The sequence below is a fragment of the Trichechus manatus genome, unplaced genomic scaffold, assembly GCF_000243295.1.
Source record: "Trichechus manatus latirostris isolate Lorelei unplaced genomic scaffold, TriManLat1.0 scaffold00084, whole genome shotgun sequence".
Lineage (NCBI taxonomy): Eukaryota > Metazoa > Chordata > Mammalia > Sirenia > Trichechidae > Trichechus > Trichechus manatus.
In genome coordinates, this window is record NW_004444020.1 from 2,107,373 (window position 1) to 2,114,027 (window position 6,655).

The 6,655-nt window shown below is 44.9% G+C and overlaps 1 protein-coding gene across 3 annotated transcripts in view; it reads right to left on the reverse strand.

The window, feature by feature from the left end:
* Positions 1-6,655, reverse strand: part of CPNE4 (copine 4) — a 669,181-nt gene that overhangs the window by 656,684 nt on the left and 5,842 nt on the right. Inside the window, exon 1 of one of the 3 annotated variants that reach the window (XM_004381401.1) lies at positions 3,452-3,877. The exons of the other annotated variants lie outside the window; for them this stretch is intronic. The gene's annotated coding sequence lies outside the window, so the exon portion shown is untranslated. Of the gene's footprint in view, positions 1-3,451; positions 3,878-6,655 lie in introns of those variants that run through there. 3 annotated transcript variants of the gene reach the window in all.

A 6,655-nucleotide genomic window follows, 5' to 3' on the forward strand; every position in this document is an offset into this window, starting at 1 on the left:
GTACAGAGAATAAATTCAGTCCTTTTCCTCTTCAAAATGCATGAAATGCCATGTCTCTCATTTAAAAAAAAAAAAAAGACAAAAAAAAAAACAACAAAGACTCATGGAGCGACTTTCACAATTAGTAGACAGACTTCTCCCAGTCAGTCAAATTGATATCATCAAAGTACTCTTCTCATTCTTTGTTCTGGATTCAGACCACTCTGAAAGTAGGGGGCAATGATTATATACAACATTGACTGCTCACCTCCAAAATGTTCACCTCCAGATGGAAAATCATTTGTTTATGTGAATAATGGTGGCCATAATGTTTCCAGGAAGTTATAGTTTACTGATCTTGCAAATTGAAGACAAAGAAAGGCATGGTACAAACCTTATATATTCATTCAGTGGGGTTCCAAAATTTTCAAATGCAGATGCACCCCCATTTTTTTCTCTGTGATTATTCCTTATGATTAGTATACTCTTAAGGTTTTCCATCATGATGGTGGACTCAAATCTCTGACAGTGGGAAGAATCAAAGCTGTCTTCCCCTTTTTGGAGTACTACATAAAATTTCTCTGAAAACAACACCCCTGCTTCCTACTCAGCTAATTCTAAATGAGGTATTTTCTTTTTAAATCAGAAACCCATATAGAGATCAAGAAACACTTTAGAACAAGACACCTTTTAATTAAGCCTGCTAAAAGCAGAGTTTCCTGAAAAAAAAAACCAATAATTCAAGCAAAATTCTATGTTGTTACCAGAGACCTGATTATAACAAGTAAGTCTTTTAATTTCTCTTTACAATTAAGAAACAACTCATAAACATCAGAGCAACTATTTTTAAAGAAATATTTAGTAGCTCTAGCAAAGTAATTGTCTCATGCTGGTAAACTCAGTGGACCCCATCTGTGCCTGCTCTCCATAAAGTATGCTGGGAGTATGTCTGGAAGAAGAAAAACAAGGCTGACCACTCACAGGAAAACTATAGGTGTAATAGCATGAGAGTTTTCACAAGGTAACACATTAGTAGACCTCTGGTTACATTAGAGTAATGCTCTTCTCACTCAACAATTCAAAATTGTCCAGCATTCAACACCTACTCCTGCTATTAACCAACACCTCCCTTTATGTAAGGCTCAGGGGGAATCATCTAGTTCTGATGTGGTTTCGATTTGATCCTGTGAAACCATAAGAATCTTACCACCAGAGATCAAAAAGGAGATTTTGGCCTTCGTTAGTATACACTATTAACACAGGTGTCCTATCTGTATTTCCCAACTCTCTATTTTTAAGCACTGCTAAATTGCTCGGCTGCTTACCAAAAGGTTGGTGGTTCAAACCCACCCAGCAGCTCTATGAGAGAAAGACCTGGTGATCTGCTCCCATAAAGATTACAGCCCAGAAAACCCTATGGAGGCAGTTCAACTCTGTCAAATGGGGTCACTATGAATCAGAATAGACTCAATGGCACCTAACAACAACGATAACAACAACAATGTACGTGAGGGAAGCTTTGACCTACTCTGAGCTTAGGGCCCTGATCTGCTAGAGTCAGTCACTCTTTAAAATTGTGCAGGCAAAGAAAATGGGTGCAACCTATTAGCAGCAGCAGCTCAGTAAGGGAAATGAAAACATTGGAATTATCTAGTCACAGCCACAGCCACTCTGAGCTCGGTCTTATCTGTGGGGTAATTAAAACAAGTGGGATCTTCTTCAACTTGAAGGACATCAAATAAAAGAAGTAAAGCTGTTGCCTGCCTCTGGCTTTTGGGAAGATGTGCTATGCAGTTTAAAGCAGTGTATACTAACTGCAAAGCGCTGTCATGGATTCAAAAGCATGGATTCAAAAACACCTATCCTCTAGGAAAGTTTGTCTTAGCTTGCTTTGACATAAAGCAAAAAATAAAACACAAACAGTTTTGAAGATAGGGGTTGTTAAGAGGGCAGCATACAGGAGTGGGAAGAAAAGAATACTTCATTTGAAGTTAAAGTCGATTTTCTATGGGAGCAGAGTTGGTTCTCAGTTTAAGGAGAAAACTTTTCAAGTTTAAGGAGAAAACTTCTTTTCAAGTTTAAGGAGAAAACTTTTAAGTACCTTGGACAGCTCATACAATGCTGTTCAGGAAACTAAAAACCCAGTGAGCCAAGAACAATCAGAACAGTGCTTTAAAAATCCCTGGCAAAGCAGCAAAACATGAAAAGTTGGTTTTGCACAGTTTTGAACACAGGGCGTAAAGGAGCCAAGGCAACGTCTCCCAAAGGGCACTGGAATCCTAGGGCACCAGCGTGTCAGCTGGCAGGAAGGAGGGTTCTTTCAGATATTTCCCTTGCAAAGTTTCCCAAGGCACCCTCTCCTTCCTGCTCCCATCCCCCACTAGTCTGCTCCTCTTTCCTCCCTCCACCTGCCAAACCCTCCGTGGAGAGTGCTTCATAACTCGGACCCCAGGGATCATGCAGCCTGTGATTTTTTTCCTGGAGCCTGGCAAGTTCTGCGACAGAAAGCCCATCCTGCGAGACTACCTGGGTTGCGGGGGGGGGGGGGGGGACGGTGTCAGATCTGGAGAGGCAGGTGGGAGCTGAAGCCCTAAAGCCCATAATGGGGGGTGGGGAGGATTTCTCCTTGAGAGGAAGGTGGAGTGCGACAGCATCCTAAGGGCATCCCTCAGGGCTCAACCTTCCCTCTCCACAGGACGGTAATCAACACCCGCTTGACTTAGCAGGGACCAACTCCCAGTTGTCTCCCTGATTCTTCTCTAACAATCCTGTGATGCCCTGCTAGGGGGCCTGACCTCTTTAATCAGCTGGGGTTTGCATTGGAGTGGTCTCTCCAGTCCCGCCCCCTTCCCCCCCTCCCCTCGCAGCTTCGTTTAACGGAGGAAGGGAAGGTGAGGGACTGGGTTGAATCAAGAGACTCGCAAGTCTACTGATTAGCTTTAATCTCAACAGCCCCAGATGCAATTAAATATCACTGGGAACTCATTGTAAGGGGATGGGATGTGGCTGAGAGGTGAAATCCAACAGCAGCTAGGTCAAGGCTTGGATACCGCTACAATTCCCATAGCGTTCTCACTGTCGAAGAAGCCTAAACTTCAGCCAGGACTCTGCCCCCCAACCCACTCCCCGGTTTCCAAAACAGTAGCCCCTCCCCCCTTCCAGGATTTCCCCGACTGGCCCCTCAGCGGGCGCTCTGTGCCCTCCTTCCCGGGCATCCTCTCCACAGCGCCCCACCCCACCTGGCTGGATCGAGTGTAGGTCAAAAGGCGAAGTACATGGGATGAAAGTTCCTTTGGATAAAAGATGATGCTTGCAGCTGCTTCTTAAAACAGCTACAATAACAATGGTAAATAAGCAAATCTGAGCAAAAATCAGTACATCTCAAAAGTTGGTCTTGCTAAGCAGCAACCCCAACAGACTTTGCAATCATAGCGCCCCAAGAACACAGGAATGCAGAGTTGCACTGACTTACCTGGGTGTGCCAAGGTGGAAGAGTAGAAAAAGAATTCAATCCAGGACCAGATCTGTCCCGCCCCTAGGATGCAAAATCCGGCTTTGGGGTGGAGGTTGTTGATGTTGTAGTTGAGTAGTTGTGTGAAGGGGGTCGGACTGCCTGCCCTCCCCCCTGTCCTCTGAGTCCAGTTTAGCAACAGCGGATGCAAAAGATGCTGAGAGGAGAGTTTGGTCTCTCAGGAAATCCTGGCTCCATTCTTGGTGATGAGGGGACGGAGGAGGGTGAAAATGTTGGAGGGAGCAGCCGGGATTCTCAGTTAACTCAGAGAGTAAAGAGGAAGGTGCAGGAGAAAGAGGGAGGGAGCGGAGAGAAGCTAGGGAGGAAGGAAGAAAGAGAAAGGGGGAGAGCGAGTGGCGGGGAGATGGCAGCTTCTCACAGAGAAATTTCCACCTTCTGACGAAACCCATGCGCCCAGCAACCCGGCGAGATACTAGTTCGGAAACCTCCGCGCGAGCGCCCCCTGGGGGGTTCCGGCGGATACAAGCATTGCCCCGGGAACTTGAGTCCGGAGCCGCCCTAGATTTAGCGAGTGGCGCTCTCCAGGGTCCTGCCGCTTGCTGCTTCAGGCTCCCTGCTCCGCTCCGTTGCTCACTCCAGGCCCTGGGGACACTTGATTCAGTTTTTCAAGTGCTTAGACCCTATCTCCGCTCCAAAGTATAGTGGAAATAGCAAGGGGTTGGAGTTATGCAGGTTTCTTTTTTTGTTTTTTTGGGGTTTTTTTGCACACAAGCAAGGAAACTTCTTGGATGAATGTTCAACTACCACCAAAAAATGGTGAAGGTATTGCTCACCTCTGGATCCTCGGTGTCTACAACAGTGCCTGTCACATGGTAGGCTTCTGATAAGTACTTGGAGTAAATAAATATACGAATAAATGAACGAACTACAAGGCTGTTATCCGTCCCATAATGTCTTCCTGCGTACCTCCACCTCCCAAATAAGTATGAGGGATTGCCTACAGAGTACCTATGTTTAAAAATAGACATAAACATTCTGTCTTATGTAAGGGATAAAGGGTAACCACTATCATATGTTATAAGGCACCTTAAAAAGAAAGATGGCTCTTCTATTCCAAACTCACAGTCAAATTCATACACATGAGGAATGAGAAGACACACTGTACGCTGTTTCTGCAACAACAAAATAAATCATACAACTACATTCGCTCAGCATAGCAGTATTGTCAGACTCACAAATTGAACTTCAGTGCAGAAAAGGCTCTTCCTGACATTGGGATAACACAGAGTACACTGCAATCTCACATGGACTAGGATACAGAGAGATGGGAGGTCCTCCTCCCCACCCTATAAAGACACTACCTAACAAGGCCTCTTTTCAGGTGAAGTTATTAGCCCAGAGCTTTTTACCAATCACCAAAAACAAAAATACAACGACAATCTTTTAAAAATTGCCTTCAAGTCGATTCCAATTCATGGCAACCCATGTGTTATAGAATAGAGCTACTCCATAGGGTTTTCTTGGCTGTAATCTTTATGGAAACATATCACCAGGCCTTCCTTCTGCAGAGTCACTGGGCAGGTTTGAACTGCAAGTACAAAATATTTGTGCCACCCTGGAAACTTTCAGCAACCACAGAGTTTCCAATTTCAAACGCCAGAGAAAGCAAAATAAGATTGTGATAGAATAAGGAGCAGGTGTCCCATTAATGGTTCTATAGGGGTAATTAGAAAGGTCTTTGAGCAGCAGTGGATCAGCCTTCAAAAAGAAAAGCTTTTTTTTTTTCTTCCCCCAGGTCATATCTCAGGTCCTTATGAAGTAGGATGACACTAAACATGGACCCTGAAAAGGATCTTAGGGAGATTGCCTATATACCAAAGCTCCCACAAAAATCTTTGGATTCACTTTGATTGGAAAAACTTAGGTCACGTGGCTATGCACACAAGCCAATCCCTAGCCTGGGACATGGGATTACACTGATGGTCAGGCCTTCCACAGTGTCTGGGAGCATTTGCTGTGCTCTATAGCACACTTGGAGTCAAGAGGGAACATCACCCTCCTCAGACTGAGAGCAAGACACAGGGATGGTTCCCAAATGAGATAATGGGTCTTCCCTCCGGGAAAGTGGGGATGGATACTTGGAAGGCAAACCAACATATGCTCACTAAATATGAAAATTTTAAGCCAGAAGAGATTACTTCTGGACTTCTGGCAAAATAGTGCTCTAGGCAGAAGCACCATGCCATCCCTCCACAGCAAAGATCTGAAAAACTAAGCCGAACAGAGAGAACAACAATCCTGAAACCCTAAAACATCAAATGAAGAGATAAAGAACTCAGCCAAGCACCAAATCGAGTGAGAAAACTGACAGGGAACAGAGAGTGAGGAGAGATTCATGCAGAGGTGCCCTACCAGCTAACGCAGCACAGATCCACCATACTGGACTCCTATCGGAGACCAGCAAACAGGAGATACTAGAAAGCAGCTTCATGGAGCTTCCAGCGGGAGACAAAACAACTGTCTCTCATCTCTCCACTCCAATGGCAAGCTCCCCTAGCATTCTTTTTTGTTTGTTTGTATGTTTTTGGATCCTGTTCCTCTTGCCTCTATCCCATATCCATCTTAGCTCCACACATAACAATCTCCCTGCTACATCCTGCCTACCTGCACCGTGCACTTAACATCACACCACCAAGCAGCACAGGCATGGCCTACTGAAACCTGCCCTGCACTGATTACCGACCGACCCTGGTGGCTGTAGTAAGTGCCACAAACAACCTGTCCCAGGAACTCCTCTTCAGCTAGACCTGCCCTGCCATACCATATCTGAGTGACTGACCCTGCCATTTGGAGAAGGAGGCTAAAAGCATTGTGGCCACATACGAGCAAACAACAAAGAACACACAGTCTCCCTGCTCAGACACAGTCAAATTAAAAAAAAAAAAGGGGGGGGAGGGGGATGAAACAAACAAATCTACAATCAATAAATGAGAAAAATAACTACTGAATGCCCTGAAGACATCAGACAATATCAAAACACTTACAAAAACAGGACAGGATGCTTCCAGTAGGTGTCCAAAATAAAACACCAGATGACTTTCCAGTGGAAGAAAAGGCACTAGAACTACCTGATAGGGAATTCAAATCTCTAATACTCAGAATTCTCCAAGAGCTAAAGCAAAAAGCTGACAAACATAAGGAAAA